The 15,109-nt window shown below is 44.6% G+C and overlaps 1 protein-coding gene across 1 annotated transcript in view; it reads right to left on the bottom strand.

Annotated features, from left to right (window-relative positions):
• ZBBX (zinc finger B-box domain containing) overlaps positions 1–14,849 on the bottom strand; it is a 199,239-nt gene extending 184,390 nt beyond the window's left edge. The window contains exon 1 of the mRNA XM_075861573.1: positions 14,727–14,849. The gene's annotated coding sequence lies outside the window, so the exon portion shown is untranslated. The remainder of the gene's footprint in view (positions 1–14,726) is intronic.
• Between the last annotated feature and the right edge of the window lie 260 nt (positions 14,850–15,109).

Here is a 15,109-nt window from a genome sequence, read left to right on the forward strand (position 1 = left end):
ATTTATAAACATGGTGCATGACCTTGTGCCATTTTCAACTCCATATCTACTCCAATAAACAATCTGTGACAGTTTTTATAAATAGGAACCATTATTCCTGGAAGAAAGCCGGCACAGTTCTCCTCAGAACAATTTGGCTGAGAAAATGTGTATCATATTTTGAAGGCTATATTTTCATTAATTCCCAGCAGTAATCGGACGAGTTAATATATTTTTTTTTTTAGTAGGTTTTACTGTTCCTGTATACTTAAAATGTTTTTACATTAATGAAACTGCACTGGTGACGGGTACAGTTTTTGCAAGGTCATCTAAATGCAGTTTATTATGATGCAGCTGACAGAAATGTGTACAACAGACTGTAAAACCATGTTCAGATCAGGTGTGAATTTTGAGTGTAGAATCAGGTAAATATCTGCAATGAAAGTGTAGCACAATGCAATTGAATGAGGTATTAGAAACCCTCATTCTCACAATGTGGAAGAAATTCAGTGTGTGAACATACCCTAAGGCCTCATGCAAAGCCACTTGCAGGTTATGCAGGGGCACACAAACTCGCCAGCGGGTTCGTAGTACCACCATGTTCACAGTGACGTGTCTTCCAGGCTTTTGTCACATCCATCACCATAAAATCCCATTACCAACGTACCTTGAGTTATCAAGAAGTATGATAGCGACCACATTGTATAGATACAGCGCTACACCTACCCTTTCTGCTGCCTGAGGCGAACATTGAAACGATGTCCCCACCTGCATCATCGGTTGGGAGTGGGGGTACAGGCCATCCAAAGATGTCAAAGAATTCGGTATAATACAAGTGTATATACACACAAGGAATATAGGGGATCTTCCAGCACATCCTTAAAAAGCTATACATTTATTCGTCAAACATGATTAAAAATTTGAGTCAGAGCACGGGTTAGGCATGTGGACGCTTACGCATTTCGAACAAAAGAGTTCTTAGGGTATGTTCACACAGCTTATTTTCGGCCATTTTTCGGGTCATAAATGGATGAAGAATCGGAAGCAGAACGCCTACAAACATCTGCCCATTGTTTGGGAAAAACGGTGTTCTGTTCCGACGGGGATATTTTTTTACACAGTCGTTTTGAAAAACGTCAGCGTTAAAAAAAACCCTGTGAAAAAGAAGTGCATGTCACGTCTTGAGCAGAATTTGGAGCCGTTTTTCATTGACTCTATAAAAAAGCAGCTCCAAAAATGGACGTGAAAAACGCTAGTTAATTAAAAAACATCTGAAAATCAGGAGCGGTTTCCCCTTGAAAACAGCTTCGTATTTTCAGCCGTTTTTTGTTACCCGTGTGAACATACCCAAACTCATAGCATACGTCACTAAACTACTGCATGTGTTTTAAAAGCATAATCAACCAATCCCGGCTGCTCTAAATATTAGACCCTACACAGGTTTAAGTGATGCACAATTTTCTTGTTAGAGTTCATTCACATTTGCAATGCAATAAAACAAGCAAACTATTTTGGATAATATTTGACTAATCGCTACATAAATCACATTATAATTAGCCTAAATACCATTCTAGACAGTTATACCTGTAAAGTACATTATAAATGGTTAATAAAAGTAAAGCAGGTCTCCTCTCCAATTGAGACTTTTGGGAAATTTGGTTTCTAGTTGTAAAACCCAATAAGCTTCCCTATTAAAGAGGCTCTGTCACCACATTATAAGTGCCCTGTCTCCTATATAAGGAGATCGGCGCTGTAATGTAGGTGACAGTAATGCTTTTTATTTAAAAAAAACGATCTTTTTTCACAAAGTTAGGAGCGATTTAAGTTTATGCTAATGAGCTTTCTTAATGCCCAAGTGGGCGTACTTTTACTTTCGACCAAGTGGGCGTTGTACAGAGGAGTGCATGACGCTGACCAATCAATGTTGTGTCTTTCCTATGTTTGTCTTGCAAATGGTTCCTTAGTTGTATCCTGTATCCAGTATGTGTGTCTAATTCTAGTGCCCAAACCGAGTGTCCGAGACGACCTCACCATCAGTGTCCGGTGCCCGTGCCAAACTGAGTGTCCGAGGGGACTTCACCATCTGTGTCCTATGCCTGTGCCAAATTGAGTGTCCGAGGGGACTTCACCATCTGTGTCCGGTGCCTCGTGGCAAGCAGAGTGTCCGAGGCGACTTCACCATCCGTGTCTTGTACCCTAGCCAAGCCCGGTGTCCGAGACGACTGCACTACTCCAGTCCAGTGTCCTAGTCAAGTCCAGTGTCCAAGATGACTACACTACGCCAGTCCGGTGTCCTAGCAGAGTCCGGTGTCCTAGCCAAGTCCAGTGTCCGAGACGACTGCACTACTCCAGTCCAATCTACTCCATACTTCATTATCCTGCACAGGCCTGCTTCCCCCTGACTGTCTGGCATATACCCACTTCTGACCTACCAGGTACATTATCATTACTGACTGTTGATCAGCAGCTGCTCCATTACGGCGGAGAGACCCAGTGGGTCCACTTACCTGCCAGTCATTACACATTCCTTTTTATTACATTCTAAAAGAAAAGAATCTTGTGATTGATTTTATTTATAATACAAGTGTATAGGATTTTAGAAAACTCCCCACAATATTGTCTCTGACCTGTTTGTAGAGCCCCTTGGTATTCATGTTGCTTGCTTATTGGTGTTGTAGACACAGGGGTCTTTCAGAACAGTTAGGCCTCGTTTACACGAGCGTGATATACGTCCGTTACGACGCGCGTGCTTTTCACGAGTGTCGTACGGACCTATGTAAGTCTATGGGGGCAGTGCAGACAGTCCGTGAGTTTTGCTCAGCGTGGGTCTGCTGAAAAAATCTCACGACATGTCCTATATTTGTGCGCTGTTCGCGCATCACGCACCCATTGAAGTCAATGGGTGCGTGAAAATCACGCACCCATTGAAGTCAATGGGTGCGTGAAAATCACGCAGGTCACATGGAAGCACTTCCGTGCGAAAAGCGTGATTCACGCAACAGCTGTCAAACTCTGAATGTAAACAGAAAAGCACCACGTGCTTTTCAGTTTACAAACATCCAAACGGAGTGTCATAATGATGGCGGCTGCGCGAAAATCTCGCAGCCGCGCATCATACGCTGATGACACACGGAGCTCTTAAGTGCCTTTTGCGCACACAAAACGTCGCGTTTTTTGCGTGCGAAAAATGCACACGCTCGTGTAAACCAAGTCTTATACTGATATTATGTGACACTTTGATTATACACAGGGGGAATTACCTTATTAAACCCTTAACCCCCTTCGTCCAAGTTATTTTTCATTTTCGTTATCTAGTTATCCCCGCCTTCCGAAAGCCATAACTTTTTATTTTTACGTTAATAGAGTTGTGTGTAGGTTTATTTTTTGCAGAAGGTATTGTACTTTTTATTAGCACATTTTAAAGTACCATGTAATGTACTGGGAAACAAAACAAAAATTCTTTGTGGGGTAGAATTGGAAAAAACTGGCATTCCTCCAGAGTATTTTGGGTTTCGTTTTTACGGCTTTCCCCGTGCGGAAAAACGTCCACTTAACTTTATTCTGCTGGTCAATGCGATTACGATACCAAATTTATATAGTTCTTTTTATCTTTTACTACTTTTACAAAGAAAAAACTATTTGTTAAAAAAAAAAATAGCTTTGTGTCATCATTCTGAAAGCTTTTACGTTATTATTTTTTTAGTCGATTGAGCGGTATGAGGGCTTATTTTCTTCAGGACGAGCTGTAGTTTTTATTGATACCATTTTTTGGGATGTACATACAGTGAAGGAAATAAGTATTTGATCCCTTGCTGATTTTGTAAGTTTGCCCACTGTCAAAGACATGAACAGTCTAGAATTTTTAGGCTAGGTTAATTTTACCAGTGAGAGAAAGATTATATTTTAAAAAAAAAAACTGAAAATCACATTGTCAAAATTATATATATTTATTTGCATTGTGCACAGAGAAATAAGTATTTGATCCCTTTGGCAAACAAGACTTAATACTTGGTGGCAAAACCCTTGTTGGCAAGCACAGCAGTCAGGCGTTTTTTGTAGTTGATGATGAGGTTTGCACACATGTTAGATGGAATTTTGGCCAACTCCTCTTTGCAGATCATCTGTAAATCATTAAGATTTCGAGGCTGTCGCTTGGCAACTCGGATCTTCAGCTCCCTCCATAAGTTTTCGATGGGATTAAGGTCTGGAGACTGGCTAGGCCACTCCATGACCTTAATGTGCTTCTTTTTGAGCCACTTCTTTGTTGCCTTGGCTGTATGTTTCGGGTCATTGTCGTGCTGGAAGACCCAGCCACGAGCCATTTTTAATGTCCTGGTGGAGGGAAGGAGGTTGTCACTCAGGATTTGACGGTACATGGCTCCATCCATTCTCCCATTGATGCGGTGAAGTAGTCCTGTGCCCTTAGCAGAGAAACACCCCCAAAACATAATGTTTCCACCTCCATGCTTGACAGTGGGGACGGTGTTCTTTGGGTCATAGGCAGCATTTCTCTTCCTCCAAACACGGCGAGTTGAGTTAAAGCCAAAGAGCTCAATTTTAGTCTCATCTGACCACAGCACCTTCTCCCAATCACTCTCAGAATCAACCAGATGTTCATTTGCAAACTTCAGACGGGCCTGTACATGTGCCTTCTTGAGCAGGGGGACCTTGCGGGCACTGCAGGATTTTAATCCATTACGGCGTAATGTGTTACCAATGGTTTACAGGTGACCATTTAAGACAGCTGTCTTTAATGCAGGCACCAAGTTGATTTGGAGCGTGTAACTGGTCTGGAGGAGGCTGAACTCTTAATGGTTGGTAGGGGATCAAATACTTATTTCTCTGTGCACAATGCAAATAAATATATATAATTTTGACTGATTTTCTGTTTTTTTTTAAATATAATCTATCTCTCACTGGTAAAATTAACCTAGACTAAAAATTCTAGACTGCTCATGTCTTTGACAGTGGGCAAACTTACAAAATCAGCAAGGGATCAAATACTTATTTCCTTCACTGTATGACTTTTTGATCACTTATTGGAACATTTTTAGCGCTAAGGTGACCAAAAAAACAGCGATTCTGGCGTTTTCATTTCTTATATATATATATATATATTGTAATGGTTCAGACTTTTACAGACGCAATTATACCAATTATGTTTATTATATTACATTAGAGGAAAAATGGGAAACGGGTAATTTTTTTTTTTTACTACTAAAAACTTCATTTAACATTTTTTTTTACAGATCGCTGGTACAATACTAATGTATTGCGGTATATTGTAATTTTTATAGGCTCCTGTTAAGCCCTGCCTCAGACCTGGGGGCCTTAATTAGGCCCCCGGGCTGCCATGACAACCATCGGCGCGTCGCGGGGACCAATGGGCTGTCGGAGATGGCCGCCCCCCTCTTTCTAATGGCTTGGATGCCACGGTCGCTATGACATATCAGAAGTTTTGATAGTGACATATCAGAAGTTTTGATTGGTGGGGCTCCGAGCACTGAGACCCCCACCAATTGCGCGTGAGCGCTCAGCCGCTTCGTGTCTGTTCACTTTTTCCGGAAAGCCAATCTATCGGAGTACGGGCTCATAGACTTTTTAATGAGTCCATACACCAATACATTTATTTCTGGAAACCGCTGAACAGACACGAAGCGGCTGAGCGCTCACACGAGCACTTCAGCGGCTTCGTTCTAGCGATTGGTGGGGGTATCAGTGTGTGGACCCCCATCAATCCAAACTTCTGACAGGTCACTATGAGATGTCAGAAGTTTGTCAAACGTTTAGCTACACTTTGAGTGTTTACACGGTCGCGCTGTTTCTGGCCATTGGAGCGAGGTTTCAGCTGTAATACACAACTGACATCCGCAAAATATGGAGCGGGCACAGCGCATGAGCCCGATCCATACTTTAGCCCCTGCTCCATGGCATGCAGTTACGTCATGGTGCATTAAGAAGTTAATGACTGCCCATATGCACCTTCCACAGTCTGCCCGCTCAGTAAAGTTTAAACTCAAGCCATGAATAAGAACGCAGGCAGCGTTCGAAACGCTTAGGCTATCTACCTTCATTCCACTCTCTCAGCATTTCAGGACATCATCATTATCATGCTACTGATCCTATTTTTAACGAAGATAATTAAAACTTAGAAAAAGTTTCTTTTTAACCACCATAGCGCTGGATCCATCCCCCTTCTCTTCTACAAACAATAAAGTTTAAAGCGCACGCACCTTCACGGGCGGTGGGCAGATGCAGTGGCATCGCTAGCACCAGCACCACATCAATGAAAAGTTACTATAGTAACTGGGCCCTATGTAATAAACTACACGGGCCCCTGTTATTTTAGTAACTGAAAGTACTTACCCTCCCTCTTTCTGGAGCGCAGCGGGGGTTCTGACGTCGCAGCGCATGAGGTCACGACGCTATGCGCTGCGCACAACATCCCGACACTCGATGGATTGAGGACCTCAGCTGCGGGCGAAAAGTTGGGTACGTTTAATACCACTGTCTTGCTGAAGCTGATGGGTCAGGGTCTGAATCCCGGGACCCCTGCCAATCAGCTGTTTTGAAGGTGGTGCAGAGCTTGTACGAGCGTTACTTCCCCTTCATTCCGGTCACTTTCTCACACTGAATCGATGACACGGGCGTGAGTGAGGGAAATGAAGCTCTGCACCCCCTTCAAAACAGCTGATTGGCCGGGGTCCCGGGAGTCGGACCCCCAACCCATCAATGTTTAGGGACTGGACAACCACTTTAACGTGTGTTAGGCTTAGACACAGGGCCCCAGCAGACAGTAATCTTATACTGTTCAAGATTACGGTCTGCTGGACACGGTACCTAAGCCTACCTTCGGCTTAGATACAGGGTCCAACAAGCAGTATCACACATGCACATGGACCCTGTATCTAAGGCCCTGTTCACATCACTGCTGCCCTTCCGTTGAGGGGTCCTGTTGGAGTAACCCCTCAACGGAAAGGCAAACGTAAACCTTAGTTTCCGTTTGCATCATCATTGATCTAAATGTTTACGGAAACTTTGCTAATGGTTTCCGTTTGTCACCACTGTGAATGGGTTCCGTTGTTTTGGCGGAATCAATAGCGCAGTCAACAATGCAGAACAAAGGAACCCTGCCACAGCGGTGACAGATGGAAACCTTTAGCAACGTTTCCGTCACAATTGAGATCAATGGTGAGGAAAATGGAAGCATAGGTTTCAGCTTGCCTTTCTGTTTAGGGGTTAACCAGATGGAACCCCTCAACGGAAGGGCAGCGGTGATGTGAACAGGCCCTTACTAATGGGTTTATTGTGTTTTTTTTTTACAAGTGTGATCGTTGGACTACGTCGGATTCGAGGACTACTTCGATGACGGATTTTTTTATTCTCAATATGGTTAATGAGAGTCGTGTGTTTTTTTTTTAAATTTCAATAATCAATTTTTTCTTTGTAATTTTTTTTAAACTTTATCGCTACCACCTTACTAATGGCCGGTGACTGATTGACAGCATCCATTACTAAGGCGGGGCTTAACGTTAGCAGGTGAAAAGCCTAACACTAACCCCCATTATTACCCTGGTACCCCTCGCCAAAAGGGGTGCCAGGAAGAGCCGAGTACGATCCAGTACCCGACGATCTGTAGTGATGGTCGGGAAATGGGATGGCCGCAGACTGGTATTATCAAGCTGGGAAAGGCCAAAAACAGTGGCCCTTACCGCCCTGGTAATGCTAGGCTGCTGCTGCTGCGTTGTATCTGGCTGGTTATGAAAAATGGGGGGGACCTATCCTAATAATACCTGCCTGCGGCCTCCCCAGTGCCCCTCCGTCACTACAGATGGTCAGATACTGGATCGTACCCAGCTCTTCCCGGTACCCCTAGTGGCGGTGGGTACCAGGGTAATAATGGGGGTCAGTGTTAGCCTCTTCATGTCTAACATTAAGACCGGCCTTAGTAATGGACGTTGTCAATCAGCCAGCAGTATTTACTAAGGTGGTAGTAATAAAGTTTAAAAAAATACAAAGACATCGATAAAATATTTTATTGAAATAAAAATCCCACACATAATCCCCCTTATCCATTTTATTGAGAATAAAAAAAAATGCAGTTAACGAAGTAGTCCTTGAATCTGAAGTAGTCCAACAACCGAACTTGTAAAAAAACAAACACATAAAATAGGAAAACAATTCTTATACTTAACTTTCCTGGGTCCAGCGCTGGAGCCGCAATATCAGCGAGCTGGGCCCTATATCTAATCCTATAATGTGTGATACGGTCTGCTGAGCCACTGTATCTAATCCTATAATATGTGATACGGTCTGCTGAGCCGCTGTATCTAATTCTATCCATAGCTATAGGGTCATATTGATATAGATATGCTGTTTCACATTATATATATATATATATATATATATATATATATATAAACAAACATATACATACACGCACACATTTTTTTTGGGGGGGGGGTATATGTATTGGGGCTATTCCCCCTGATGTTTTAAGTCCTTAGTGACACCCCTGGCTGCTAGTGCTGCATTGTTGGATCACTTAGAAGACCCAGCGATGCAGCTGAAAGCTGCGGGCCATCGACCATGAAAAGTTGGGGGGGGGGGGGAGCCCAAGAAGAACCTTTGCATCAGTGCCCATGAGCCTTTAGCTACGCCCCTGTATAGGCTGCAGGCGACGTTAAGCCTGCAGCCTATAAGGCGCTGGGAGTCGCGCAGCCCGGCGTGATGACGTCACATCACACCGGTCTGCGCATGCGCCCTGCCGGTGAGCCAGTGTAGCACTCTGTCTGTCGCGGGAACAGGGCAAGGTAAGTACAAATCTTTTTTTTTAAGGCGCTGTGGGAGAAGAGGGCTTTGTAGCGCTATATACATGGGGGAATTGCAGTGTAGCACTATATACAGGGGGGATTGCTGTGTGGCACTATATACAAGGGGGCTGTGCGGCACTATATATATATATATACACACACACACACACACAAGGGAGTTGTGTGGCACTATATACAAGGGGGCTGTGCGGCACTAATATATATATATATATATACATATATATATATATATATATATACACATACACACACAAGGGAGTTGTGTGGCACTATATAAACAAGGGGGCTGTGTGGCACTATATAAACAAAGGGGCTGTGTGTGGCGCTATCTACAGGGGGGTCTGTGTGGCGCTATCTACAGGGGGGTCTGTGTGGCGCTATCTACAGGGGAGGTCGGTGTGGCCCTATCTACAGGGGAGGTCGGTGTGGCCCTATCTACAGGGGAGGTCTGTGTGGCCCTATCTACAGGGGGAATGTGTGTGGCGCTATCTAAAGGGGGTCTGTGGGGCGCTATCTACAGGGGTTTGTGTGTGACGCTATCTATACTTAGGGCTGTGCGCCGCTATCTATAAGGACAGTGGTGTAATGAGGGATTCTTTCATTGATGCCTATAATTGGTGCTTATAACGGTCTATTTAACTGCTAGACTTGTAATATTATAGTATTTAAAAAAGTCATTAAAGACTAATTTAAAATAAGTTTTCTTATTCTCTTATTTAGTCGCTATATTAGCGCTTACTGGGGGTATTATCTTTGGTCATCAGATCGCCCACCATTGATGGAGACTTGCCCTGCACCCTAACTGCCCTGCTCAGGAGCTGCCAAGACTTAGAGGGAACATTGCCCATATGCCTTTTTACAGCAGCCATTAAGGATCCTTATGCCACAGTGCCGCCTTTTCACGGTGCTGCGTCATAAGCTCTGTAAGGGGTTCCCGCACTGGCTAAAGCAGGTGCGGTGCAGTCTGAAGACAGCCCAGGTCCTGCTATCACGGCCAAGATGAGAGTTGCCTCTGGTCCCAGAATTTAACCCCTTAGATGCCGTAATCTATAGCGACCAGGGCATTTAAATGGTTTCAGGAGGGAGGGGTCTTTTTCATTCACCCCATCGGAACCAACGTGTTGCAAATGCATGAAGCCGATGTGTTTCATGGAAGCAGAGCCTAAAAGAATGTCTTTCAGTTTAACACGGACAGGCATAATACACTGCAATACCAAAACGATCGCATAGTGAAAAAAGTAAAAAATGTATTAATAAAGTTGTTAAAAAAAAAAAGGAAAAATTCCAAGTAAAAACATTTAAAAAAAATTCCCCCTTACAAAGTGATTTATTATGAAAAAACTAAAATAAAAGAAAAAACGCTACATATAATTATCATAACAAATTTTCAGTTTTGTTTATTTTTTTAAGGAGGTTTTTTTTTCCACATTAACTATTTTGACTATTTTGTCAGGTCCATTACATAAAATCAACTTTAAAATCCATTTTAATTACAGGTTGTAATGTAACAAAATAAGAAAAACACCAATCGGGGTGAATACTATCACAAAACGCTGTAAATACAGTATCAAAATTAAGAACAGTACATAAATACTCTATCAGAACCAAATTTACTATATAAATAAGGAATCAGAACCAAGCCCAGTACATAAACACAGCACCAGGACCAAGCTCAGTACATAAATTCAGCACCAGAACAAAGCTCATTACATATATACGGCACCAGAACAAAGCTCATTACATATATACAGCACCAGAACAAAGCTCATTACATATATACAGCACCAGAACCAATTACAATACACTTTTTATTTTTTTATTTTAACAAACTTTAATAAACGTTACTTTTTTTTTTTTTTTTTATTCCACTAAGGAACTTAGCAATGCATTTGGGGCACTGATGGGGTCACAATGCAATGCGACATCTAAAGAGTTAAATGACCAGGATTGGAGTACTCTCTGATGCCCTGCAGAGGAATGTCAGCTATATATTACAGCCAGCACCCTCTGCTGATGGTGCAGGTACAGCTCCTCTGCCATCCACTGGATGCACCATTACATCCTATAGCAACTTTGACAAATGAATGTTTAACAGCTTTGGAGATGAAGTAGAACCCTTCATCAATATTATCTAACAGCACCCCTCACTGCCCCATGCATATATTTTATTATATCCCGGTTTGTCTAAGCCAACTTTCTCCCTGTTCATTCTCCATTTGCCTTCTGCTTCTACTTATTGTACCCTGCATGTACCACCATGCCCCACCCTTCCCGTCTGATGTTCCTTATCCCCCTTATCTCTTTCTTCTTACTCATCTGTTTCTCTGTATCCCCCCTTCCCCAATGTTCCTTCAGTTCTCTGTCAAGCGATGTGACTCACTAGTCCTCCTCTGCGGTGCTTGACTGCAGAATCTTGATCCCGTGACCATGAGGTGACAGAAGTTCCTGCACCCCTTCCAGAGGCAGTTATGATTTATGTAGAGCCGCGTTAGAAACAAGGCTGTTCTGTGCAAATCGCAGAAAATTGACAGCAAAATCGCGATTTGTTAAAATATGCAGGGGGTGGCATCCTTTTAATATTTTTCCACCCCCTGCAGTCAGGAAAGAGTGCCACCTGAGTCGAGGTGATCTGTATAGATATTGCCAGGGGTGTGGCTAATGGCTCATGGACCCTGGTGCAAAAGTTTTTCTTGGGCCCCTTCTTTTTAAATTCTTTTCATGGCAAACGGACGCAGCTTTAACCCCTTAGTGACCACCAATACACCTTTTCACGGCCGTCACTAAGGGGACGCTTACAGAGCTGTACAGTGTACACACACACACACACATATATATATATATATATATATACACACACACATACACATACACATATAATATAGAAAAAAATATATATTAAAAATTACAAAAAAGTGGGGTTTTTCTCACTTTTTTTAGTGATTTGTCTGCTTACAATAAAAATTTAACATGGAATTAAACAAACTAAACTAGAAAATTAAAGTCTTGTAAAAAAAAAAAACACAGTAAAAATAGTTGTGATATTCAGAGCAGTTGCAAATATATTATAGGCCCCATGCACACGACCTTAGAAATGGTCCGCAATTACGGACCTATTCACTTCTATTGACCACAGACACTTTCCTGTTTATTTACGGGAAGGTGTTCGGGCCTTAGAAGTGTACCGCAAATGATAGGACATGTCCATTCTTTTGCTTTTTATGGGCCGTGCTCCCATGCTTTGTATGGGAGCACGGGCCGAAAATGCGGGTGGGAATCCGTGGCCGGCCGTGCCCGCAATCACGGGCCCTGATTACGGGCATGGCCGTGTGCATGGGGCCTTATACCACGAGGCCCATCCAACTATTTCAGATGGGAAGAGGACACGGTGTGCAGCCCTCCATACTCCACTCGTTAGTGCCCACTAGTTTAACCCATCCTCTACCTGCCCCTATCATAAACTTTACCAACTCCCAGAGATACCTCTTCACCTGCACACGAAAGAAGAAAGCCACGCTGTGGCACACCCGAGGCTCACAGAAACACATTCTGAAGCATAAACCAGCTACACATTCCAGGCACACAGCAACACATTCCAGGCACACTGCGGCACATAGCAACACATTCCAGGCACACAGCAACACATTCCAGGCACATAGCAACACATTCCAGGCACACTGTGGCACACAGCAACACATTCCAGGCACACAGCAACCCATTCCAGGCACACAGCAACACATTCTAGGCACACAGCAACACATTCCAGGCACACAGCAACCCATTCCAGGCACACTGCGGCACACAGCAACACATTCCAGGCACACTGCGGCACACAGCAACACATTCCAGGCACACAGCAACACATTCCAGGCACACAGCGGCACACAGCAACACATTCCAGGCACACAGCAACACATTCCAGGCACACAGCAACACATTCCAGGCACACTGCGGCACATAGCAACACATTCCAGGCACACAGCAACACATTCCAGGCACACTGCAACACATTCCAGGCACACTGCAACACATTCCAAGCACACTGCGGCACACAGCAACACATTCCAGGCACACAGCAACACATTCCAGGCACACAGCAACACATTCCAGGCACACAGCAACACATTCCAGGCACACTGCGGCACACAGCAACACATTCCAGGCACACTGCGGCACATAGCAACACATTCCAGGCACACAGCGACACATTCCAGGCACACAGCGACACATTCCAGGCACACAGCGACACATTCCAGGCACACTGCGGCACACAGCAACACATTCCAGGCACACTGCGGCACATAGCAACACATTCCAGGCACACAGCGACACATTCCAGGCACACAGCCACACATTCCAGGCACACTGCGACACATTCCAGGCACACTGCGACACATTCCAGGCACACTGCGACACATTCCAGGCACACTGCGACACATTCCAGGCACACTGCGGCACACAGCGACACATTCCAGGCACACAGCGACACATTCCAGGCACACAACGACACATTCCAGGCACACAACGACACATTCCAGGCACACTGCGACACATTCCAGGCACACTGCGACACATTCCAGGCACACTGCGACACATTCCAGGCACACAGCGACACATTCCAGGCACACAGCGACACATTCCAGGCACACAGCGACACATTCCAGGCACACTGCGGCACACAGCGACACATTCCAGGCACACAGCGACACATTCCAGGCACACAGCGACACATTCCAGGCACACAGCGACACATTCCAGGCACACTGCGACACAATCCAGGCACACTGCGGCACATTCCAGGCACACAGCGGCACATTCCAGGCACACAGCGGCACATTCCAGGCACACAGCGGCACATTCCAGGCACACAGCGGCACATTCCAGGCACACAGCGGCACATTCCAGGCACACAGCGACACATTCCAGGCACAGAGCGACACATTCCAGGCACAGAGCGACACATTCCAGGCACACAGCGACACATTCCAGGCACACAACGACACATTCCAGGCACACAGCGACACATTCCAGGCACACAGCGACACATTCCAGGCACACAGCGACACATTCCAGGCACACAGCGACACATGCTTGCCATACAGTGGCATCCATCACCCATAGTATCCTATTTAAAAAAAAAAAAAAAAAAAACACTTATATCGTGGTGTATCCTTTTTTGTGGGATCCTGCAGGATAGACTAGTCTACTGCGCTATCTCATCCTCAAAAAAAAAAAAAAAGTAAACTGACATATGCCAGCCGACGGAGGCCAAAAGTACCGTCTTTTTTCCTCTGCCTGGCTAATGGAACCCAATGCACACGCTACACGTAGGTAAAGCGGGATGTGAAGGCTGGGTTTTTGCGACCTCACTATTGAAATGTTTGCAGGTTTGATATTCATCTCAATATAATTATCTATTTCTTTTTCTAGATCATATGGCCTAGCACAGGAGGGCACTTCGTGCATGTGCCAAATTTATAGTCACTGGCCGCCAATTCTGACAGGTTTTCCACATGAACGAGTTTTCAGTTTGGTGAAGCGCCACATTTATAAAGACAAGAAACGGTTGTCCAACCACAGTTCAGACCAAGGAATAACAGACATAGTCCGTGTATGGTGCGTTTCGGATTTTAGCAGTTGCAGTCCAATATATGGCACATTTGTCACACCTCAATGCGCCATTTCTGTGAATCTGTTATACATTGAATAAACTTTGCATCATTTTCATTGAATGTAAATGATACATTTCTGAGATTTGATATAAATGTTCCCTGTAATGTTTTTATCACCGTGCTCTCTCATTAAGCAGGTAAACAGACTAGACTACACAGTAAAGACTTGCGGGCACCCTGGCATCATGGACCAGCAGGGCAAACCAGGGGTCCCGCTTATTACACTTCCAATCTCACAACTCACCGCGGCTGCCGGAGATCTCCGTGTAGTTTCCGTGGAGGCTCAGGCCGGACTACAGCGCAGGAGCTTGGATTACATGTTGCTACGCAACTAGAGCTTGCTACACTACAACCTGGAAACCCCGCCCCGGGGCGTGTCCTCAACTCAGGGCTGTGACTGGCTGACGGCGAGCGGTGAACGACCGTGATCCTTTGTGGCAGTATGGCATTGGTCGGCTACCTGTGGCTGCCGGGGATGCTGGGAGTTGTAGTTTCTCAACAGCTGGAGAGGCACCTGTTGGAGACGACTGTTATAAGAGGTAGGAGTGCTGTTACTTGTCTTCTATTTCATGGCTTCTCTCACGTTTGTTTCGAACGCAGCGTCCTGTGGATGATTCTTGTTTTTCT

The sequence above is a fragment of the Rhinoderma darwinii genome, chromosome 4, assembly GCF_050947455.1.
Source record: "Rhinoderma darwinii isolate aRhiDar2 chromosome 4, aRhiDar2.hap1, whole genome shotgun sequence".
Lineage (NCBI taxonomy): Eukaryota > Metazoa > Chordata > Amphibia > Anura > Rhinodermatidae > Rhinoderma > Rhinoderma darwinii.